The sequence below is a fragment of the Astatotilapia calliptera genome, chromosome 10 (genome assembly GCF_964374335.1).
Source record: "Astatotilapia calliptera chromosome 10, fAstCal68.1, whole genome shotgun sequence".
NCBI lineage: Eukaryota > Metazoa > Chordata > Actinopteri > Cichliformes > Cichlidae > Astatotilapia > Astatotilapia calliptera.
The window spans coordinates 21,697,895-21,724,097 of record NC_137431.1 but is presented as its reverse complement, the minus strand read 5'-3'; the positions used below and the strand labels follow the sequence as shown (position 1 = coordinate 21,724,097).

General features: G+C 38.1%; 1 long non-coding RNA gene across 1 annotated transcript; it reads left to right on the top strand.

Moving 5' to 3' along the window:
- The first annotated feature begins 5,869 nt into the window (after positions 1 to 5,869).
- LOC113031188 (uncharacterized) lies at positions 5,870 to 7,351 on the top strand. Its single transcript, XR_003273693.2, has 3 exons — positions 5,870 to 6,849; positions 6,920 to 7,089; positions 7,169 to 7,351. It is a non-coding gene; the product is annotated as an uncharacterized LOC113031188 (long non-coding RNA).
- Positions 7,352 to 26,203: the final 18,852 nt, after the last annotated feature.

The window sequence follows — 26,203 nt, the reverse complement described above, 5'->3', positions numbered from 1 at the left end:
AAAAGGAGCCAGCTAAGGTGATTCGGTCATTTGACTTTTTTCCTCACTAAATGAAACCATCATTGAAAACCAGCATTTTGTATTTACATGGAATATTTTTGTGAAATATCTAAAGTGAAACATCTGTATCCCTGACTTATGTGAGTGTAGAGAGTGGTTGAATATATTCCCTTACTATTTCAATTGCGTTGTTGTGGTAGTGGCATATGCTTGTGCTTGTTAATGCATGTGCATGGATGCAATTCTCATAGCAAATTCATAAATCTCTATTGGTCTGTGTCTCTGTGTGTCCATTGTGTGTATTTGGAGTTTTTTATAGAAACAGAGGAGAAAGGTCTCAGGACCAGTGAGAGTTCATGGAGGCAGAGGGGCCTTAGGCTCTGCCACAGCAGCTCAGGCATTATCATCACACGTCAGTGCTATATTTAGGATGGGTTTAAGGTTCATTTCCTCCCATAGGTCTTTGCCTTTTGCAGCCACTTTATGGTGGATTCCTTCTTTAAAATGTAATTCTTCCTTTTCCATATATTTATGCAATGAAATAATATTTTTATATCTGTTGTTTCATGTGTTTTCCTTTCACTCTCCACACAAATTTTCCTTTGAATATTGCAGCACTGCAATCTATATTTGTTTTCCTAATGGCAGTCCCTCCAGCAGCACCTCTGCTTTGCTTTCTTTAGTTTTGTTAACCATGCAAGTCCACACTTTTCTATATAAAGTGCAAAACATAACGTTTCATTGTCAGGGATACTGTGATGGCAGACTCTTACATGGCTGTATCCCTGTTGTGTTCTTTTGTAATGGCCGCAGACACTATTAAAGGAGCTGCTGACAAGGTAGTAATGATGGGGACAGTTTCAGGTGCTGGTTCAGCAGTAGGTTCAGAGACCTGTGTAGATATAACAAATCCAACAGCTATTTTAAGATAGCTTCTGGAACACAGGTACAAAAATGAAAGAGGTGAGATTTCTTTAGTCATGTAACTGATGACCAAAGATAAAGAATATGCAAAAGAAAAGATGTCAGAATTAGAGTTAATTAGATTTGTCTTCATGTGATCTAGCATATACTTTTCACACACACGCACACGCACACGCACACACACACACACACACACACACACACACACACACACACACACACACACATATATAGCATTTGTGAGACGTGAAAACTGCTCAGTGCTTTTAATATTAGAGAGTTAGCATCTAAGTCCATCTATTATTAACATTTTATGTATGCAGTTATTCACTGAAGGATTACTTATACAATTTAATTTTTAACTGTTTTTAACACAGATGTTTAGTATCATACACTCAAGAGGTTTAAATGCTTGCACTTTGTGTCAGCCTACTATGAATTTAACATGAAAAAATCCTTACTGTGGTGGTTAACACTCAGGTGGAAGTTTAGCATCTAGCAAGCTTCTGCATCTGCACACAAAGATGCTTTAATGTCACATGGCTTTTATAGGTTTTATTTTGAAATCATCTTTCAAGACACCCTAGAGTAGGCATATAGGATAATGACACTTTCAGTTGCTTTTTTAAAGTTTGCTTTATTTGTTTGTTACTGTTGTTGACTTCACTCAGGAATATAAGCCGTGTGATGGGGTTTAGGAGAACAACAAACTAATGAGGACTCTGCCTTTGGGGAGAATAATTGTCTGTATAATAATATGTGCTAAACCATTTAGTATATGTTAATATATTTCTTAGTGCAAGACATATTCAGCTTAATATTTCTGATTTTAGTGGATAAGCCTATAGAGACCTTTAGAAAATGCCATAGAATCATTTTAATAACTGCTGCCACAGTGAAAAAGTAGATCAGCAGAGTCTTTACCAAACATCCTCTGGGGATCATTATTGTCTCTATAGAATTTCATTTTAACCTGCAAATCCAAATCGCCATTCTCATATTTAGTAACCTCAAAGGCAGAAACTGCCCACAGTAGAGCCAACATGGCTAAAAATATCTTCAGAGAAAATGTAAGTTCACTAAGGCTCTGTAAAAGCTGTTGTGCTGTATTCATTATTTTTTTAAAAAAGAGCTGCTTAATGCTCGCTCTGACACAACAGCGCAGCATTAATCTCCATGGATGTTTTCTCTGCGGCCGCCCTTTTAAATGTGCTGGTGAATTGCCTAAACTGCAGAGGCATCTTGAACCAGAGACACTCTGCAAACAAACAAATCCATCAGAGATGCCTCGCTGGCTCCACAGTCTCCGCGTTTTCCTTATGTAACATAGCCCTGTCACAGGGAGTCAGCTTCAGGGGCTGGAGCTCTCGCAGCAGTGGCGTGGGTCTTGTTAATACTGACCCAGTTTAATGGGCAGGCAGCAGAGATGATGACTGGATGGCTGGATGACGTTTGGCTGGTCGGCTGACTGGCTAGTACTGCATGACTGAATGTCTGGGTAACAAATTTCCTGCCTGACAGGTGGTTGAAAAAGGAAGTGTCTTACTTAATTCAGTGATTTTGTGATTTATGTTGCAACAGTACACAAGATGCAGAGGGACTATTTAACTATGCTTGCATTTCCTTTGTTCTACACAGACTACATATTTAAGGCAACAGTACATTATAATGAAAAAAAAAGAAACAAGAGTTAGCGTGCTGCCTTTGACACTGAAGTTGTTTTCTGTTGCTACGTGTTTCATGTGAGGACACTGAGTTCATCATACATGTAGATGCAGAGAGACAGAGGTCGAGAATTAACAATTTGGGACTTTCCTGGCTATACTATATGTTGTGGACAGGTTGAATTGGCTGATGGATTTCTGGACAGAATGGCATCTAGCACAGTTAACTTGCATGTGTTTGACATATTATTGTGCACCATATTTCCTGTGAGATTAGTGAATGACATTTTCTGTTTACTGGTTAACCGACAGCAGTTAGACAGCACTATTCAGTTGGGATTTAAATTGCTGGTTGATTGGCTGATGCCAGGCTTGTAGCGCCTGGCTGACTGGGCACAGAATAAAACGTTTTCCACCATTTGTCCCAGAAGCTGGATTACTCGCAGGCTAATCGATCGACAAATCGACTGGTTCTTCGTAAGGCTGAGTGGATGGCTCAGATATACGCAGGCTGGTGCTACAAACAAATATCACTCCTCATCAGCATTAATGTCAACACGTATAAGATTTCTGACTTAGTCCACCTGGTAATTATAAAGAGTCACTTCTTTAGTGAAACGAGGTGACATGACAGCTGCCACAACAGTGGTTGGTAGAGATGAAGAGTGAGGGAAGTACTGCAGGGGGAAATTAACAGAGTGGAAACGACTTAAAGTAGGGGTGAGAAGTAGAAAAGGACGAAGGGGAGCGATGGAGCGAGAAAGAGTGGGGTGTTAAGTATGCGTGCATTAGTGTGAGGGAGAAGGCTAGAGAGAGAGAGGGAGGGATGTTGACGATGAGGCACTGAGGTAATTCTCTCTCTCTCTCTCAATCAGTAGATTGTCTCCTTGCATCAAAATAGCATTATCACTCTGCTCCTGACATATCTGTCTTCATGGTATGTCCACCCACATGCACATGCGCATTTATATTTTTCCAGAGGAATATTGCTGCATGAATGGACGCAAAAAGCAGAGTCAATGTGGGATGGATTTTACAGACTTTGATTTATCATAGCTTCTCATTATCATATCTAAATTTAAAGGCAAGGACAAAAACTGAACATTTCCTTAAATACTGCTTAGCTACCCAACTGTCTGAGATAGGACACTAATGAAAATTCAGCAATGAAATTCATGAAAAATGGCTAAATGGCTGAATTTAAAAAAGCAAGCTTCTAGATGACTTTAACAGTCCCTTACATAGGCCAAAAAAACATCAACAAAAAACAAAACTGTAATATATATTCTGATCATGCCAGGCAAATATATCTACATCTACACGCTCTCGTGAAATGTGGCTATGCAACATTCGGTCCATCCCATGGAAATATCTGATTTGCTTTGGAGAGTGATGGCTCAGTCTGTTATAAATAGTTCTTCCTAAAAGCTAAAAAACACTATTTGCTATTGATTAGCTGTCAGCACATGTTAAAGTTCACTGTCGCTGGTCACACAGTCTGTGCTGGTAGGCTGAACCACAGACAGACAGAGATGGAGAAAGCAAGTAAGACAGAGAGAGAAAGAGAGAGTGGTGCTAAATGAAAACATGAGCTTTATCTTCATCTGTGTTTTCTCTGACGCTATTTTGTAACACATATTCCATGAATGTGCACAAACAAAAACATGCCAACCCCTATTATGTAGTGAGATATTATATAATTACACAAATAGACAAACAAAAATTTTAAAAAGCAGATATGTGAGTATTTTAATATAATTGTGATTATTAGCATTACTATCCCATCCATCCATTTTATTCAGCTTATCCAAGGGTCACAGTTGGGACTGGAGCCTATCCCAGGTGTCACGTGACAGGAAGGCTACATCCTTTATCATTATTTTAAAACTCAACTAAGCCAAAGGCATGTTTAGACATTTTTTTTTACGCTTTAGACTTTTAACATATTCTTACTATCTCGACACACAAAGTGCGAAAATATTACCACTGCTGCTATAGCTTAAAACATCTTTTTGGCTTTGTAGAAGGTTAAGTCTATCTTTTCGCTCTCTGTGCCGTGGTAAGGGTCTTTGCAGCTACTTTAGTGACAAGTAGAAACTGTACAGGTGCTTACATAAGAATGCTCCTACTCAAACAAGCTCAGCCCAGTTCAGACAAATTCTCCTGTGGAGCAACGCAGTGCCTGTAAATAAAAGTGATAGTACTGGACAGCTTCCAGGTGTTCTTGTGTGTGTGTGTGTGTGTGTGTGTGTGTGTGTGTGTGTGTGTGTGTGTGTGTGTGTGTGTGTGTGTGTGTGTGTGTTTGTGAGACGGCATCAGAAAATGGCTGGCTGTGGTCACAAAGGAACGAATATGGTCATAGTATTTAAGCAATGCTTATTTGATACTAATAGGTCAAATTGTGACCAGAAAATATCCGGATTATAAGGCGCACTGTCTATGAACGGGTCTGTTTTCATACATAAGGCGCATTAAGCTAAACAAAACAGTTAGATAAGTCAAACTTTACTCAACTCATTCTTCTTGCTTCCTCCACTTCCGTACCATTTATTCATACATGTTGAATTCTCTCGCAGCTGCTCTATTCCCATGTTGTTGCAGTATATTAATGACTAACCTTGTATTGTGGATGGAATATCTCAGTTGTTCTCCTGACTGAAGTTTGACCCATTTACAGCATCCTGCCATGTGATTGCATTTGTCCATAACCATGGGGGGAACCCTCACGTTAACTTTTATCAAGTGGAAAAAAGTTAGCGTTCATCCTCCATCTTCACTGTGTTTATGTTATGCTAACAAAGCTGTACCGCTAGCAATCACATAGCACAAGTCACTGCTGTTTAGATTTCTGTTTTCATTTATGTTGGAAGTGATAGCAGAGCTGTACGTTTTAATGTTTTCATTAATATCTGTCTGAACATGGTATATCATGTTTAGGTGGAAACTAGCAAGCTAACTTCCTGCTAACTTCTAACTCAGTTAAATTGAATAAATTCAGTTTTCATGGTTGCCGGGATGTTAAACTTGAGTGTTACGCCTGGTAAAGCAGCAGCACTGATCATTTTATTAAAGATGAAAGAATAAAGAGTTTTTAGCTCTCAGTAATTCTCAGTGTTCGTTTGACTTTGGGACCTGAAGCGGATGGAATTTAGGACCCAGGTTACTCTGCGAGGCTCCTGACTACGGTAGCCATAATGCAAGAATCCATCAAGCGGTGCAGCTTCATAGCTTACCAAAGTCATACTAAAACATTTTTTAAAAAGATTTTTGAGCACTATGTACCACATAAAATCCGTTTGAGGTCAGTAAGTACAACCAGAATTCATACATAAGGCGCACTGTTGATTTGTGAGAAAATTAAAGGATTTTAAGTGCACCTTATACAGGGAGTGCAGAATTATTAGGCAAATGAGTATTTTGTCCACATCATCCTCTTCATGCATGTTGTCTTACTCCAAGCTGTATAGGCTCGAAAGCCTACTACCAATTAAGCATATTAGGTGATGTGCATCTCTGTAATGAGAAGGGGTGTGGTCTAATGACATCAACACCCTATATCAGGTGTGCATAATTATTAGGCAACGTCCTTTCCTTTGGCAAAATGGGTCAAAAGAAGGACTTGACAGGCTCAGAAAAGTCAAAAATAGTGAGATATCTTGCAGAGGGATGCAGCAGTCTCAAAATTGCAAAGCTTCTGAAGCGTGATCATCGAACAATCAAGCGTTTCATTCAAAATAGTCAACAGGGTCGCAAGAAGCGTGTGGAAAAACCAAGGCGCAAAATAACTGCCCATGAACTGAGAAAAGTCAAGCGTGCAGCTGCCAAGATGCCACTTGCCACCAGTTTGGCCATATTTCAGAGCTGCAACATCACTGGAGTGCCCAAAAGCACAAGGTGTGCAATACTCAGAGACATGGCCAAGGTAAGAAAGGCTGAAAGACGACCACCACTGAACAAGACACACAAGCTGAAACGTCAAGACTGGGCCAAGAAATATCTCAAGACTGTTTTTTTTAAGGTTTTATGGACTGATGAAATGAGAGTGAGTCTTGATGGGCCAGATGGATGGGCCCGTGGCTGGATTGGTAAAGGGCAGTGTCATGGTCTGGGTGGGCACCTGCAGGTCTCCGACAGCGGCCCCTCCTCCTTTGGGCGGAGTTCGGTTGCTCCTCCCTGGCTGACCACCTGTGAGCAATCATGCCAGCAGTATATCAGACCTGCGCTCTCAACCATTCATCGCCTGAGTATCTGCTATCCCCATGTCAGTCGAGTGGAGCATCATAACTCTGTCAGACGCTGTGTGATGTCTTACTTGTCTTTCTTGTCCTCAGAGGTAGCACCTGGAGTGGAGATCTTGTCTCCCTCACTCCCGCCTTCCTGGACCTGGGCTGCCTGCTGCTAACACGACGTGGCCTGCCGGCCCACCACTCACTTGCCTGCCTCCCCACGCTTCGACCGCTTCCGGGCTTCCGCCCCACCTGTCACCTCCACCTGAAACCAAGTAAGGCAACTCAATTCAACTGTGGAGGATCGTTGATTGTCTGCTGGATCCCACTGACCGTGATCTCCTCTTATTCCAGTGCCCCGGCCCCTGCCTAGTCCTGTTTCTACCTCCCCGCTGCCTCTGCTGTTCAGCCGTCTCCTAGAGGTGTCTAGGTCGCCCTCTTTATCGTAAATAATCCTACGCGCCACGAGTGTGGTGGCGCCGCTTTGCTTTTGCTTTTGTTTGCCTGTGGGCGGAAATAAATCATTTGTTCCCTACCGTCTCGCTTCCGGGTTGGTTTCTGCACCTGTGTCCATCTTTGTTCCCTCGTGCCGCTGGGCCGTGACAGGCAGAGAGCTCCAGTCCGACTCAGACGCCAGCAAGCTGGAGGTGGAGTACTGGTTTGGGCTGGTATCATCAAAGATGAGCTTGTGGGGCCTTTTCGGGTTGAGGATGGAGTCAAGCTCAACTCCCAGTTTCTGGAAGACACCTTCTTCAAGCAGTGGTACAGGAAGAAGTCTGTATCCTTCAAGAAAAACATGATTTTCATGCAGGACAATGCTCCAACACACGCGTCCAAGTACTCCACAGCGTGGCTGGCAAGAAAGGGTATAAAAGAAGAAAAACTAATGACATGGCCACCTTGTTCACCTGATCTGAACCCCATTGAGAACCTGTGGTCCATCATCAAATCTGAGATTTACAAGGAGGGAAAACAGTACACCTCTCTGAACAGTATCTGGGAGGCTGTGGTTGCTGCTGCATGCAATGTTGATGGTGAACAGATCAAAACACTGACAGTATCCATGGATGGCAGGCTTTTGAGTGTCCTTGCAAAGAAAGGTGGCTATATTGGTCGCTGATTTGTTTTTGTTTTGTTTTTGAATGTCAGAAATGTATATTTGTGAATGTGGAGATGTTATATTGGTTTCACTGGTAAAAATAAATAATTGAAATGGGTATATATTTGTTTTTTGTTAAGTTGCCTAATAATTATGCACAGTAATAGTCACCTGCACACACAGATATCCCCCTAAAATAGCTAAAACTAAAAACAAACTAAAAACTACTTCCAAAAACATTCAGCTTTGATATTAATGAGTTTTTTGGGTTCATTGAGAACACGGTTGTTGTTCAATAATAAAATTATTCCTCAAAAATACAACCTGCCTAATAATTCTGCACTCCCTGTAGTCCGAAAAATATGGTACACCAAATTCTGGCCCAGCAATTTGAACGTAACATCAGATATCAAGAATTATCAGATCAGGAAATCTTCTGGTGTCCTTCTCCTTCCTCCCTATGTTGTACTATTTTTGTTTTTCTTTTCTTTCCCTTAACTCCCCAGCTGGTTGCAGCAGATGATTCCTTTGTCTGAGCTCGGTTCTGCTAGTGTTATCCTGCTATTAAACGGGACTTTTCCTTCTCGCGTTTGCCTTTTTCTTGGAGATAATCTAATTGTTAGAGTTTCCCCCCTAATATTGTAGGGTCTTTGTCTTCAATTAAAGACTGCCTTAACTTAGCTATTGTTGTGAATTGGTGCTATATGAATTAATTTGAATTGAATGTAGCTCATCTGCTACAAGGTTTAATGAGCTGTATGTTTGGAGATGCTCTTTTGCAATCTGTGGTTGCATACTGTTGGTATCCTTTCTGCTCAAAGTAGTTTGGCCATTCTCAACTAACCTCTGACATGAAAAAAACACTTTCTCCCAGAAAACTGTTTATATAATGTGTGTAATGTTAATATAAAGTAAACAGTCTCTGTGAACGGTGTCTGCCTATTATTTTCTTATTTTCAACATTGCTTACAGGACATCTGGTGCCCAGCTAAGTACAACAGTTTACATGGGTCACAGGTGGCTTAAGAGCTGGGTGGTCAGAGAGAATCAGGAGCATTTAACACACACATATTTTTAGCTGAAGGTCAACCCATGCCCATGCCTCGAGCAAAGGTATTTGCAGTTCTCTTAGAGACACCAGATGGTTTGTATTTCTCACATTCACCACCACTGGGTTTACCTAAAATACATTTATAATAACTTATAATAAATGCCACTTCACTAAAAGGTCCATCAGTGACATATACCATTTCAATTATTATTATGTTTGTATAAAGAGCTATTACATATAAAAACAGCAACAACACCTGTTACTTAAAAGTAGTGGATTATGCTTCTTAATAACTCACTGGAGAAAGTAATTAGTTGCACTACTCATTACATTACTTTCACATTATTCCATAAAATGACTTGAAATGCATTGTCCCATAATTACAAGTTAAGGATAGCATGCTAGGGTTTGCTAGGGACAGGGTCGGCATACACTCAGCTTTAAAATCACTGAGTTTTTCACTAGCTCACATGCCATGCAAATAACCGAAGAACCTTTGTAATGTGAGTAAGAACATAACTGTAACTGTAATGTGTTACATTACTGTGTTACTGTGAAGGCCCTTAACACGTATGCCCACAAACAAAGATGAGCAGCTCTGCCAATGTTTTGTTGCTGCGAAAAACAAACATTGCCAGAGAACATAATCCAGGCAGCAGTTACATTTCTAACAAAAATCAGAAGACAAAACAAGTTAAGAACCCAGAAATGTGAATGAAAGTCAGACAGGGTTTAATGAGACAGCTCGTATCAACTCTAACTCCCACTCTATGCATTTTACTCTTTGTAAATTACTGACTGATTTCACAGCCAAAAATTCATTATTATTTAGAATTTTTGGCTGTGAAGTCAGTGAATCCACAAGAAACAACTGCTCGGCGTGGGGCCAGCATCGTGCACCGTTTGCATTTTTACTGAAAAATTGCTCTCCACAAAATAGTCGATCATTTCGAACACCGATGTGCCGTCTATCACCATGTCATTAATTGAAAGTATTACCCACAGATATGCGTAAAATCTCGAGGACTGTAATTTTCTGTTTGGCAACACATGATCAAATGGGATTCACATTTTTTTAAGGAGTCTCTTCCATGATTTTCAGACATAGTTTGCAAATAGGACTATATTTACAGCAATCCTGGCTGCTCCATGAGGCTGCAATTAAGCCCAGCAGGGCTTTGAACTGCTGGGCTTAATTACCCAGTGGTTTTTGAGACAATAACATTTTGAGATAATAATTTTGACTCGCCAAAATACAGACATTGACAACAGTCTTATTTTTAACTATATGTAGAAAGTGTATTAGCTAATTATAATGCATGCTACAATAGCTCACATGGTTAGAAACATCCTTTGGGCAAAACGGTGTATGTATGCACATGCCAAAGTAATTATGTTTTAAGCTTTTATTGCAATCCATGCATAGTTACACTCTCATAAAGGATGTAGCCTATTACTTACTGGCAGTTCTTTTATCAATGTATCTTATATACAGTATTTTATATTCAAGAGCATCATCATGCATATCCACACTTGCTTTGAGTTTATCCCCAATCAACCTGATTTGCACCGACACATATTGGGACGTTTGGCAACAAGAGACATTTTATCTGGGAGGATAGATAAGACACTCAGTTTGGTAAAAACAGGAAGTACAGTCAAGAATATGTTTTTAAGAGGCTGGGAAATTCATGGATAAACCAACCATTATCGTATATGCTTGAATGCAGTAGACTGTATGTGCATGCATATATGGATTCATACTTGTGAAATTTGGGTGTGAATGTTCAGGCATGCATGAATATTTGTGCTCACAATTGGCCTCAAGTAGAAGCCAAGAGTCACATGAGTCTGCAAGTCATTATAATGGACCATCTGCATATATTCACGGTTTTTCATTCTAAAATAGGACACAGCCTGTACTGACATGTTATGAAAATATAGCAGAATTTGATTGACTGAATACAGTTATATCGTGTAAATACAATTTGAGAATGAGATTGTACTTATTAGTCTGTGATAGAGGAAGTCATGATGCTAACTTTTAGGGTGCAAATGTAAGCCAACTCTCAACATTTGGCTCTTAGAAGATCTGATATTTTCTCATCAGTCTCAGTCATTGAACACTTTTTACTTACTGAATAGCAACATTGTATTCTGCCAAAACATTTAGAGGACTATTAGCTAATTTTGCCACTGTTGTTTGTCTTGTAAGTCAATTAGATTTCTTGTATGTTTCACTGCTATTGTAAAGTATTACAATAAAATATGATACTGCACTTATGACTTCGATAAGGCCTCTAAAACTAAACAGCAAAACTATTTCTGCTCCAGTTTCATAACCGTCTAGGAAAGAGCAACAGATAGGTAAAGAATCCCTATCCCTGCTGTTCTCTAATGACTATATATTAAATGAACACATGAAGATAGATGTGCCTATCAATAATAACTCCAATATGGCTAATCTAAATTAAATGCACTTAACTAAAATTCAGTTTTCTTCAGTCGTGCAGCGAAATAAGCATTCAATATATTATCATTGTATTTCACTGACTTCATCTGAGGTAAATGCACTCTGTGCAAAAGGCCACTGAGATAATAATAATACTAGTGGGGAAAAAACTGGCTACATACATTTTGCTTTCTTTTTTTGGATAAGTAAACTGACAGAAATTATGAGAAACAGAAAATTACAAAAATTGCTCACATTATGTCCTCTGAACAGGTGGCTAATTGCAAAATGAATTGGCTTGAAAACCCCACTCTCCCAGGTACCTGGTTTATTGATGATAGAGACCTTGCAGTTTGACTATATAAGACAAATGTGAAGTATTACTTTTATTATTTGCTTATGAATATCTTTGACTGATTATGTTTTGTGCATATGTCAGGTGAGATATTAGTTTGCAGGGGGCTGGCAGCAGCCCCTGCCTAACTGCTGGTCGGTGGGAATGTTTAAACAGCTCTGACTAATCTGGCATCCCTGAAGGTAACAGGAAAAAGCTCAGCTGCAGTAATCAGCTGATTTGGTGCACACCACGAAGGTAAAAGCCAGTCCAGCTGTTTCTGCTTTCTTTCATTCTGGCTCATGCCCGTTGGTGTCTGCATGCTATTTTGTTGGTTTCATTTAGTTTATGCTCCACAACACGCTGCATCTTGCCATGCCCAGACACCCACACTTTCAACACGGATCCCTCTAATGACACTGGTAAACACATGGCATTTTTACATTTGTCTGACTTTTGCTGTGCTGTACTCCAGTATTTTTTGGATGCAATACTAAACTTTGAAAGCTGCATCATTTATTTTAAAGCTTTAGTGACCTTTTTTTTTTCTATTTTGCAGATTCTAAAATATATATTTACTATTGCATTATTATTATAAATGTACCAAGCAGTGTATGGGTAATTAAATCATCTCCTGGTTCAACATCAGAATAATGTACACATAATACATGATTCTGAAAAGGTCCATTCTGCCTATTTTTTATTTCAGGTACATTAAGTATAATTTATATACTTTTCATATGTTGAGGAACCAGGAACCATAGTGATAGATTTAGCTATACCAAGTGATTTTTTCACTCGTACCTACTCGGCTCAATTCGACTGGGTTTCAATTGTTTTCCATTACAATCAAGTATCACCTAATGTGTGTGGGGTTGTTATAGCAACATAGTTGAACATCCTGTGATGTCATTTATATGCAACACTAACGTCACAACAATGAAGGACGTCAAGGCGATGGTATACCTGCTGCTTGGTGTATAGCTTTTTGTCAGATTCAGGGACCACAGTGTTGGGTTTCTTTGTGAAGCCATTTCCTTCGTTGCCAGGTATGCTCTCATGACTCACTGAGTGACGCCACTGCCTAGCCAGTTGGTGGCAGTCTGTTGACGTTGCATTTTAGTGTCAGATCGCTTGGAACTCCGGCAGAGTAGGTACTAAAAAGGTACCTGATGCTAGGTACTACCACCTAATGGAAAACTATAAAAACAGAGTCGAGCTGTTCTGAGCCGACCTGAGTAGGTACTAATAGAAAAGGGGTAGAAGTGTTGCAAAAAAGCCTGGCCCCTTGGAGCAAAATATGCATAAATGAGGAGTGGCACAAGACTTTTGAACAGTACTATATAACCTTCAATATTTGCACCTATGATGGTCAGCATTTGTTTTTCCACAAACAAATATTTGTTTTGTTTTTGTTATTGTTTGCTGGACTGAAATAATTAAAGGTAGGAGAGTGCCCACCAGAAGTGCTCTTATGCAAGGCTAATAAATTTTACTTCTCCACTTAGTCTGCTCTATATTTTATTCAGTGGGCCAAAAGTAATCAAATCAAGCAAATGTTCTGTAAATTCAGTGTCTATGCAGTCACTATGTGTCATTCTCTGCCACAACGTTGCTCTGTTACAGGCATGTTTTATTTATGCATACAAATTTAGCTGCTGACTGTAAATGCAAAAAAAATCTAAGAGTAAAAAAGAGTAAAAATAATTATATTTGGTGGGAGGTTCCCACTCAGCAAACAGTAAGCTAAGCACAACATGCAGAAAAGAAATCAGAGGGTGATAAAGGTCAGAAAGTGAACGAATACCAAACAATTAGTCTCATATGTAAAGGCCTTTATGCAAAGTAAGAATCCTTCAAAAAGCCATTTGCCTCAGCTTCATACACCACTGATTCTCAGGTTTTGTAAAAGGAAAGCTCCACAAATAAATTTCCATGAATGTTTATCTATAGCTCATCTGATCATGAGTGGAAAAAATGTGGATGTGAGTACCGCTGCAAAATGTTTTAAAAGTCAGCTTGAGTTTCCAGTGAGGCTGCTTTTAGTGAGGTAAAAAATGTTAGTAAATTTTAGTTTTTGGCAGGAATAAAAATGAGAGTAGTGAACATTAGAAGTTGTGGAACTGACTCAGCAAAAACTGTTTTGTTGTTCTCCAAGACAGAGAGGTAAAGAATGATTTATAGTCTGAGCATTCAGAGAGCAACACAAATTAGTAAAACATTTTTCATATGAAAGGGAAAAGAAACTGGAAAACAAAAAACAAAAAACAAAAAAAACCAGCATGAGCAGTAAGAACCTACTTTGTTTTTAAATCGATATGACAAGGCTGGTTTAAAGAAAATCTTTTAAAACAATGCAGGGAGAAGGAAATATATTATGCATATACTAAACATTAACCAAGAGGGTACAGCAACAAAACTGCAATTTCCACCAACAGTATCTAATTCAGATAAATGGGCAGCATAACCAGAAGTTAGCTCCTGTTTGAGAGTTTTCACACATTGAAGCAGTAGCCTGTCTTTTTTTAATAATCAAAATTTGTTCTCTACTCTAAGAGCCAAAAACACATCAAATAGTATTTTTCATAAAGGCTTGTGTCTACATAATATTCTGAGATAGTAAAATGATAACAGAGAGCAGCTAACCAGAAGTTCTTTATGTATATAAACCCTAAGTCTTGCTTCAACTAAAAAGGAATTATAATTTTTTTTCATGTACAAATACAACAAAAATTCAAAAGAAATGCATTTGTTAGCCAAGCATGATTTCTTTGGAAGGATTGCCTGAAGAAAGACTCTTCTCTATAAAAGGAATATGGCGGCATGACTCAATTTTGTAATGTTGCATTTGTACAAATCAAGACTTCTGGATCAATGACCATAATGCACAGCACCATGTTTGGTGAAAACGCACCACAGCATATCAGCAACATACAAACGGTCAAGTTTTGTACCTTGTAGCCACAAAAATTGGGCACCTAGCAGTCAGAGACAAGCTTGAACTCCTCTGTATACCAAAGTAGTAGGTAATCTGTCCAACAGCTAAAGCTTGGCCGAAATTGGGTTCATGCAATTAGACAATAAACAGAAGCACGCCAGCAAATCTACAGCAGAATGACTGAAAAAAAAAAAAAAAATCAATTGCAAAGTCCAGACCTCAACCCAACTGAAATGCCATGGTAGGACCTTAAGAAAACTGTGCATAAATGAATGCCTGCAAACTTGCCTGAAGCAATATATTAAAGACGAATGAACCAAAATTCCTCCACAGCAATGTGAGAGACTTATAAAGGTTGTACAGAAGATTATTTCAAGATATAACTGCTAAAAAATTGTTCATTCAGTATATATATTCATAACAACGTCCCTTCCCCCCTTCATCATCTCACCACATGCTGGCATGTCCTTTTACTCACTTTGCTCACTTGGCTTCTGCCTGGCAGCCTCCTCTCTTCTCTCTGACGGCACAGAAAGAGACCAAAAATTATTTTATTTACTCTAAGGTTCCTTTGTATTCAATTAAAAGATGCAAATTACATGTGATATTATTACAGCTGGAGTCTTGAAAAAGTGTCAGGTAATACTGTGACCCTCACTGAGTAATTTAAGACATCTGCATGTACACACCTTATTTCACAGTCCCATTTGTCAGCTGTCATGTGCAATACAACCTACTGACATTGTTCAACGTCACAACAAGTCATGAATACTCAGACAATCCATGCACCGCAGTGTGTATCTGCTGTCAACAGTATAACATGAAAGAAAATGTCAGATATGAACAGCTGCAGAAATGGCATTGCCACACTTTATATTATATATAATATAAAGTATATATATATATATAAAGTATATATAAAGTATATATATATATATAAAGTATATGTGTATATATATATATATATATACATATATATACATATATTAGGGGTGCAACGATACACAAAATTCAGTTCGGTTCGGTTTAATACTTTGGTGTCACGGTTCGATATTTTTTCGATACAAAAAAAATGTTCATGCCTTTTTAATTTGTCATTTATTAAAATTATAAATATATATTTTAACTCAAAAGTACAGTTTTTAAATTTAATGTTGCTGAAACAAAAGTAATTAAAAAAATAAATATATCTCAGGGCTCTCAAAATTTCAAAATCCCTGGTAGCCCTTCGGGCAGGGACTCTTCAGTTTTTGGTAGCCCAAAATAAATGTAAGTAGCCCGAATAAAAAAGAGAGCAATTTTTTGATTGATGTTTTGTTTCCTTTACAATATTATACATTAAAGTATAATATTGTAAAGGAAACAAAACATTAATCAAAAAATTGTTGAAAAACAAATTACAACATTGTATAAAAATTACAATCATCAACTCAAATACTTGGTTCTAATTGAACAGAAATTTCTATGAACTTGTAAGAACTGTGTAGGACATGAATCAGTCTGTGTCAGATCCTGAATTTGAAATTTCCGCTGAAGTCACGGGTAAGAGACAAGTGACTCAGCTTTTTTTGTGATGGCTTTTTAAATTAACCAACTTTAAAAAGGCTCAAAATGTCAAAAGACGCTCAATTAAACAAATATTGCATCTGTTTGATTTAACATTTGTCGTAACTGCATTTAGTTTGTCACACTATATATGGCAAATAGAACGTCCTGATAACACCACACCTCAGTTGTATTGCAGTGCTAGATGCTCACATTGACACACTGTACATTACTGGAGGCATCTTGCAGACTTTTTAACAGCTCACCTTTCTTTTGCAGCATCTACAGTAATTATGTTTTTTTGCAGCATCTACAGTAATGATGTTTTTGCTGTGTTGCTAAATGATTTAATGCTGGGTTTTTGGTCCCAGTTGGCTTCATCTTCTGAGTTATATTCATTCATATTTCCTTCTATTTGCAGAGTAATGAGTATATGTGGTGACAACTTTAGTCATTCCCATGGCTAAGCTCTCAGTGTTTGCAGCTTACTGGTGCTTATATATTTCTTTCACTGAAGTTAACACAGATATTTCTAATCATCATGTTTTTGCAGTAGAACTATGTTGTCAGTGATTGTCTGACTTTGGCATGCATTGGGGTGGACTGTGGGCTACCCACACTAAGTAGAGAGGGACCTACAATGGGTGACCCACTGCCCATTACCACTACCAAATGGTACTGTAAAGACCATGGATTAGAATTTTGTTTAAACAAAAATAAGAAAAAAATCATTTCAGCTACTCTCTTATTCACAAAGGGTTGCCACAGCTAGTAGTGCCACATATTTAATATTTAAATATATTTAAAACAGAAAAACAAAACTCAGATCCTACCAAACAAATTAATCTAAGTTAGAAAATGGAATATGGCCTAAAAACATTCACTTCTTGAGTTCTTTTACAATATGTCAACATGATCCAGATTAACTTCCACTGTGTTATCCCTTGTTTTGTGTGTCTACACAGACGCATAGTAGTTTTGCCCATTGTGGCCCGTGTATGTGTTTTCTATGTGGGTTGCCCACCGAAAGGGAGGTAAAGCTACTGTAGGTCCTGGGGCAACCCTCAAAAGGGCCAAACTGTGATCATTCCCATTGACATATTGCTAGGCTACATGGGCCCCACCTGGGTTTCAGTAGGCAAACCCAAAGGGCAATAACTGTTGTTGTTCCTTTGTTGGCACATCCACTTGGAGCCTGTGTGGGGTAATTTTCTCAAAAGTCCCATAATTCACTCACAGGTACCCACTGTGGGCCCACTAAAGCATGTTTGCTGGGATATGGCCATTGTTGCTCAACTGCAAAAAAGACTCTAAAGAATGAAGTTCATTAGAACTAAGTTTTGTGTTTTGGTTAATGCCACTTCCTTTTGATGTTTGACTTTCACTTTGCATAATGATTTAAGGCAGCATAAAAAAATACATTTGGTTTTATTTTTTATTGGTTTATTTATTTTCTCCTATTTGGCTTTACTTGAGTGGGCAACACAGGCCCACAAAGCGGAAGTAGAGGAATTTTTTTTAAAAAAAATACGCTGCAGGTTTAAAAATATGGCTGCACAGCATGAATTGTGAAGATGGACGCTCTGCTGGTGTAGTGCAACGTTTAGGAGGTAAACACCCTGAGGCAGGAAGCAGAGGGAAACATTTGTTTCATGGCCCTTACTTATGCCATGACTTACGCACACCAATAACATTTCTAAAGCACCCCTGACTGATGAAATAAACTTACAACCAGAGAATGTGCCCGCTATCTCTCCGATAGAGTCACATGGACTTGTTCACATAAGATTCAAGAAAGATGAGTCACTGTTTACCCTTCTTCCAGTACGGATAAAGGTTTAAAAAGAACTGATTTGTGGTGACAGCAAAGGGAACAAGTAGAAAGTAGAAAGAGACCAAGGTCCAGAGAAGAAGGTCTAACAGCTTGTTGAAAATGGGTGAACTGTGCGTTATATCAAAGCCTAAAGAGTAGATTCACATGGTCCTAGGTTCTATAAGCCTTTCCACCATCCATGCAGTGGCATATGGAATGTATGTAGGTTAGCTGTCAAGACACTGACAGATGGCAGGGGTGATGTCAGGGGTGACCACGAAATCATGTAATATGAAGGTAATATGAAGGACAAAAGAAGGAATTCATAACACATGCTAAAACAAGGATTAATACGTAGAACATACAGAACAAATACAATTTAAATGAAATGTGTTCTACTGAACTTATTGAAATGACATTTTGAAAAAGTTACATTAATTCTATCATTTAAAATATAGATTTATTTAATAAAATCTATGCTTACTAATTAAGGAAAAAAAACTTCATAGGCTTTTTCCTGAGTTTTTTTTTTATAGAAGCATGAATGCATTTCTAAAATTACAATACATTTTCACATGAAGCTGGAAAAGAGTGTGGTGGTTTTTATTTATATAATTTACATCTGATGCGGTCAGTAGCTTAGCCCTACTTAGTAGCTAGCTGCTATTGTGTGTGTGTGTGTGTGTGTGTGTGTGTGTGTGTGTGTGTGTGTGTGTGTGTGCATGAGTAAGCAAGAAGGAAATAATACTGAATACAATTTGCAAAGGAACACAACAAATAGAAATGCCTCCACAGTAGCTTAGCCCTACTTAGTAGCTAGCTGCTATTGTGTGTGTGTGTGTGTGTGTGTGTGTGTGTGTGTGTGTGTGTGTGTGTGTGTGTGTGTGTGTGTGTGTGTGTGTGTGTGTGTGTGTGCATGAGTAAGCAAGAAGGAAATAATACTGAATACAATTTGCAAAGGAACACAACAAATAGAAATGCCTCCACATGAGCGCAATTAAACAACCAACATTGAATTATGCTTTTGTAGCAAAAGTATTAGCAGGACTATTAGCCAGAGGAAGAAGTCTACATGACTTTAAATTAGGGTTCATTGTTGGGGCAAGGATTGAAAGAGCTTCAAAGAACAGTAACTGAAACATTTAGATCTACGGGAATGGGTAAATTGTCTTCCGGTAAATGACAGTGTCTCTAGAGGACTTGCTCAGATTGTGTCTGCTGCAACATTAGCTGTTGATCACATGAGGAATCATCTTTTGGTTACCAACTCATACATAACCTGTCACCTTTTACTTACTTAAGTTAGATTTACTTTGAGCATTCCTGTTAAAAAGGACTTTTTGCTGGTGCTGTAGATACACTGTTCCTACTGCATCAAATCAATAATTGGAACAAGTCTGATCTTTTTAAATATTCTAGCTAAGTACAGCAGGATTGTATTCTTTCTAACTAGGCTATAACACAGCACATTTGTACGTCTCATAAATGTGATAATCCTCATACTTAAAGTGTCAAGAGCTGAGGGAGGTTTAAGAGCTCGATAAAATATAAAGCACCCCCCCTTTTTTCCCCACTGTTTTCTCCATGATGTCTGCTGTAGTAGAAGATGAACAAAATACCTTTGGCAGGAAACACTGTAAAAAAGCAGAATCTTAAAGCCTACCTCTCCCAATTCAGCAACCCCAGAAAGATAAATGAAGTATAAGTTTAATCTTTCCGCGTAGAGAGGTATGACTGAAAAGATCAAATTTTCCATTCTTTAAGATGCACTAGAGCATCTATGACCAAAAAAAGAAACTAAAATTGAAACCACACACCAGACCAAACTTCAAGCCCTTTGACATGTTCTAAAGCTCTCCACTACAGAAACCCAGACTGATTTTAACTGTGGTCCAGTCCTTCTCTTTGCTTGAATCTCTTTTAGCTGAAGTTTCTCATTTCTTTGGCGAAGGAAAACTGCCTACAGCTGAATGCTCCTGACTGCACTTTGCAATCTCACGTTAACAAGGCAGTGTGGGAGGTCACTCTCTCATCTTCCTGATAGTGGGAAGGGCCAGCAGCTTCAAAGGGAGGAAGTAACATACACTAACATGCACTTACAACCACAGCAACAACCAAGACATAGAACAGCACAGCTCAGGTTACAAGACATAAAGAAGGACTGTGACCTCATTCTCAAAGATGAATTGTGAAGAATGTTCGCCATAAGATAAAAAAATCCTTTCGAAAAAAAAAACATTTAAAGTTTCTCTTTCTTACTATATATATCTGAGTTGTACTAAATAATAGCAAATACAAGACACATGCACAGCAAATAACAAGCATAAAACACATATAAAAACAAATATTGATTACAAATATTCAATAATAGCAAATGTCATCTGCAGTCTCATGTTACATCTACTGAATTAAAATTCTCATACCGAGTGATAACAAGTCAAATGTTTCCCTGCAGCTCTTCCAGAAAGTAAATAAAGCAATGCCCCAGGGGGAATAAAGGTTTTCAGCCTACTGCAAACCTCCTACTCTCAGGCTGAAATAGAAACATAGGGATCCTATTTTACCAAAAATATGCTGCAGGCTAAAGAAGCTAAAAAGCATAGTTTGCTTTTCTTTGTAAATGATAAAAAAAAAACGTCAGAGACTGACCAGATTGAGTTTTCTCTAGATATAGAGCGATAAGGGGGATAGGCTTAAGTGCAGTAAGGTCAAGGTCATGAGTTCTTCTCTGAATAACAAAATGAAATTCATCACTGATAGATACATTCATCTACATGACCAGAGAGTCAAAAGTTACAATGGCCCTTATAAGTTAACGCACAAGCTGGTTTAACAGTGATTAAACATTTCTGAAAATTCTGCACATACTGGCAGTGAAGATTGTTCTTTGATCTAATCAGTTGCCCCGGTCCCTGCTGTGACGGGTTGAAACAAGTCCAGCTCACACAGTCCTGCTTTCATTTTGAAATATTGTCGCAGAACATGCACCTAAGCATTACGAAGCACTAAGATGGATTTGAAGCACATTTGTAGATTGAAAAGAAGGACTATAGAGAATAACACTGGATAATCAGTTTGCTACACACACACACAGAGCCTCAGGCTTACATAAAATAAATAAATAAATACAACAAACCCGGCCAACTTCACTTTTCTTCCATGACTCAGCCTAGTCTGAAATGGACAGACAATTCTCACATGTAAAAATTGGGGCTTTTAGCCAACTACCAAAGCACCGGGCGGACTGTTGTAATGGGCTTCCTCATTACACTGAGGTGACTCTGACTGTGTTTGAGCAGTAATCATCACTCTACAGCAATCGCCTCTGCCCAACTGCCTCAGGTTCATTAAAGCTGGTGTCCACTTAGAGGATTGAGACACCTTGATCAATCAACAGGAAAAGGTGCCACACATTCTCGCATATTTCCACACTGTCTTTCTGCCTCATTTCTTATCCCTTAGTTCATGATTGTAGTACTCATTACCATGCACCAAGCCACTCTTTTTGAATCCAATGACACTTACGGAGCTCCATAATAAAAAGCATATCATGATTCTTTTGGGATCTCATTAAAATTCAACTTTGTTTGGCCATCACTAACTAGATAAATACTGTTATTGTCCTGCCGCTGTTATAAAACTGTGTCCTTTAACATCAGTAGCCTATCAGTGTCGTCAGTATTAACCATATAGAGACAGCGGTACTCTTTTAATCTGCATTGGGAGGTTGGGAAGATGCTATATTATGTTTGTAAGTTTGTAAGAACATGTTTTTGGGGCGACCGTGGCTCAGGGGGTTGGGAAGCGTATCTGTAACCAGAAGGTCGCCGGTTTGATCCCCGAGCTCTCTGTCCTGGTCGTTGTGTCCTCGTGCAAGACACTTTACCCTACTGCCTACTGGTGTTGGCCAGAGGGGCCGATGGCGGGATATGGCAGCCTCGCTTCTGTCAGTCTGCCCCAGGGCAGCTGTGGCTACAACCGTAGCTTGCCTCTACCAGTGTGTGAATGTGAGAGTGAATGAATAGTGGCATTGTAAAGCGCTATATAAATCCAATCCATTATTATTAGTCTCTGGTTAACTTTAGACTAAAAACTACTGAGGTAGAGGAAAAACCTTTACTAACAATGACTGGATATAGTGCCACCGTTCTTTTAGTTGTATATACCATGTGCAGACCTTTAGCTTTTTTCTTTATTTTGCTTTAGTGTACAGTGTCTAAATTGGGGAAAAACATCTCACTGTTCCACAATTTCCGGACAGTACAGGCATATGTGTTTTGTCACTTTTGTTGGATTTTTACTCTATTTCACTTGTTTTCCGCTGACCCTGCCCATGGACTGCAGGTAGCTGTTAGCTTGTAGCTAAATATTGGTTTGTGTGTACGTGGTCACTGTGAGAAATTGATTTTGTGTTTTGGGGAGTGCTCTCGAGCCTCAAATGATGCATTTTAGGGTTATTAAATGCAATCTCACCTAATCCTGTGGAGTTTGGGATTTTTGTAAACACCACAAATTAACATTACACTGCAAGTATGAGCTGCTATATGTCAACTTGCACATGTGCAAGTTGACATATGGCTATAAGTGGCTATAAGCAAGATATTGGCTTTTTCAGTGACACCTTGGTAATTCTTCTCTTCTGTATCCCAACCTTTACTTTGTGTTATTGCTTTGCACCTTTCTAGCATTTTTTTAAATGAACATTTTCTTATCAGTCGCCAGTCTTGTCCCCTGTCATTTCAGTCTTGCTCATGCTTAATGCTGGGCCTTCTGCAAAGAAGTTTCTCCTTTGACAGTCAGTTATCAGACTGTGGCAGAGAGTTGTTACACAAACAAGCTGTGTAACAGAAAGTACTGTATATTTTCTGTTCTGATAGGAGGACAAAGCTCTAGAGAAGGCATTTGCCTTATTACTAGAAAGTGAAGAAGGGCTCAGTTGTCAAATAGCATGCTATATTGCTTCACAAGAAGCCCAAGAATGCAGTCTGAATCTCTGTATGTCTCAGACTGTACATATCTGACATGCAATCTGCAAGATATGTCATGTTACAATAAAAAATAAAGCCTTCTAAATGGCTTGGTACAGCTTTGCATAAAATACTGAGAGTGGAAAATGGAACAATAAGCTTGAAATGCAAAAAATAAAAAATAAAAAAATAAAAAAATAAATACAGAATGTTTAAACAAAAAAGGTTTGGTCACTTAATAAAGTTGTTCCCTAATACAAATAAAAAAAAGGAAAAAAAAAAGAAAAAAAATGAAATGCAGATTAGCAACACAGTAGTATACATTTATGCCAGATGAACAATACACTGAAGAAAATCTTTTTAGTTCTGTTTTATCGATTTATTTAAAGGAGTGTCAGTTGTTGGTGTCACAGTTTTTTGAGGATTGAGGTTCTTGGTTCAGAAATATTTTTGATTCATAAACAACAAAAGTGGAATCAGATTCACAGCTCAATTTGTATGTGAATCAGTAAATATGGAAACCTTATGACTTACGACTGTCAAATTTAACACATAGCAACAGTCAACGTAGAGCACCCCTTTAACGGCTAGTGTGTCATGTTTGATATTGAGTTTTTGAGGCTTTATTCCCCCTGAAAAACCTCAATAAATTGCAAAATACATTTTAAAGCAACAAATTACGAGAAATGAATAATGTAGCTAATATGATGCATTACATGATAAATTAAATAAATAAAAACTCAATAAATTCTGATAAATTACGACTCATATTTACAAAATAATATTTAATATATCTTTTTTAATTCGACAGAAGGTTCAATAAATCTTCCATCAAAAAAAAAACACCTGAATTTTTTGGCAAATGAAAAATAGTAAAGCTGTTTGTCATTAAATTAAACTTTATGCAGTTACATTTAAATACGAGCTGTTCCCACACATCACTAAAATCAGGTCCAGGCATTGTCCCTTTCTTCCATGCAGCACTCAGCAGGTCATAGTCTGCATCAGATGTATTTGCAGCATTGGAAATATTCATTTTTGTACATGCAAGAGCTGTTGCACTGGTAGGGTGCACCACTTGCTCTCTGTAAATTTTCCAGACAATTACCTGTGCTATTCTCATAAGGGCTCAACTGGTCATTACACAGACCGTCTATTAGGGAGTTGGTAAGGCAAAATCAGTGCTCGCTCTTGGTAGTATCTACTAAAATCCAGCAATGCAGTGCGAGTCTGAAAGCAGCTTCACTTTCAAAGATTTTGTAGATTAGTTTGATATAAACAAAATTTCTTGAAGAAAAGGAATTTCCTAACTGGAAAAGAGCAGTGCTGTCATTTCACTCTAAAAATATATCCTGGCCTCAAACACCTGGATTAGCTTCTTTATCTCTCTGAGAGACTATTGTGATTGTGAGCTAAAGAACATACAACCAATGCTTTAAAGAAAAAAAAGAAAAACAGATGGAATAGTGGGGGACCCACTTGCCTGTGGAGATGGTGGGAACAATTGTAATTAAGGGAATGCAGAGGTGTCTTTTGTTTTGCCTTTTTGTTTTACTCCTTGACAGTCGATCTCTCATGGCGGCATGCATAATTGCTATGAGTGATTGCGTGAGGGCAGGGAATTGATCTAGAGAGTGATTTGTGATCCCATTATTCTGCTCTGCTTCTTTTTGTCCCTTCTGTGTCTTTCCCTCTCACTCTATTTTTAAATCTTTTGCCTATCTCTGAATATCTTTGGTTGCTTGTCCCCATGGTACAATTTTTGCATACTTTTCTTTGTAACATAGAAATCACACAATAATATATTAGCTGTGGTGTTACACGGAGCCAAAAATATAGCAGCCAAATGTGGCACATATAACAAATGGATACAGGTTTACATCTACAAATTTTCTTGTTGGTGTGTACAAATAGCCAATAGCCTCATTTACATTTGTTTTAAAATACGTACAATGCATGCAAATAAAATTTATCAGAGCATATTAAAAAAAAAATAGAGTAGCTAATACATATATGTGTATTCAAACAATTCAAACAGTTCATCTAAAATTGATCAAAAAACAGAAATAAAATGATTGAAATTGTGTGTAGTTAACAAATGCAACATATCTCAACTGCCTTTAGTCAGAATAGTAGATTTTATTTGTGTTCATTAATTTATTAGTAGATGGTGAAAAAAAAGACAATGGGATGAAAATAGAAGAGAACTGAGAAAGAAAGGGCATGAAGACCCGTCAAAACACTCACACTGCAATAATACTATGAGAACAAGGTCTGTTCTGTTTTAGTTTCTGTCTAATTTTTACACTTTTTTATCTAAACTGGGTTAAGTTAAATCAAATATCCATCTATCCATCTTCTTGAGGTTGTAAGTAGTTGAGACTGACAGTTGTTGGGTGAGAGACATGTTACACCCTGACAGTTTGCCAGTCTACATTAAACAGATCACTGTATTATCTGAGTTCAGGATCTGACATGAAATTAGTTTTGTGGCATACAAGGCCCATAGTAGTCGCTCAATGTTTTTACTACATTCAAAGACCAGGCAAGGCCATCTACTGTATTTAATTTCCCCAGGCAATGTCAAGGAATATTAAAGGAAGAGCAATAAAATTGGTAAATAAAACACCAAAGTGAGAGTGATACTTTCAAAACAAGGTAAATGAGAAACTCTAAATACATACTCTAACACAGATAGTAACAACTTGAAGAGTTAAGCACAGAAAATCCATGAATACATGAGTTTTTGGGAAAGTCATAACATTTGAGGAAGTAAATCAAACAAATAACGTGTCCCAGGAGTCTGATCTGCTAAAATCCACCTTTCCAAGTCTTTTCTAGATAACCAACACATCTCAGAGTCCATTTACATTCTAAATAATGTAAGGCTGTTTATTAAAATCACTTGAAAGCTAAGGTTTGCATGTTTAATAATGCACAGAATTATCACACTGATACTGACATTACAAGTTTAAGACCTCAAGGCGACAGCCACAGTTTGTATTTTACATTTGAAAGGGGGAAAATTTTACTCTGATCTAAGAATTGAAAAAGTTCCAACTTTCAGTCAGCTCACAATATGTGCAAAAGAGAAAACTAGAACATTTCCCATCTCACATTATTTAACCCAAAGTCAAATTAGATTCATTTCTCTTTCCACTTGACTGCCTTTCGTCCTTCCAGTACCTTG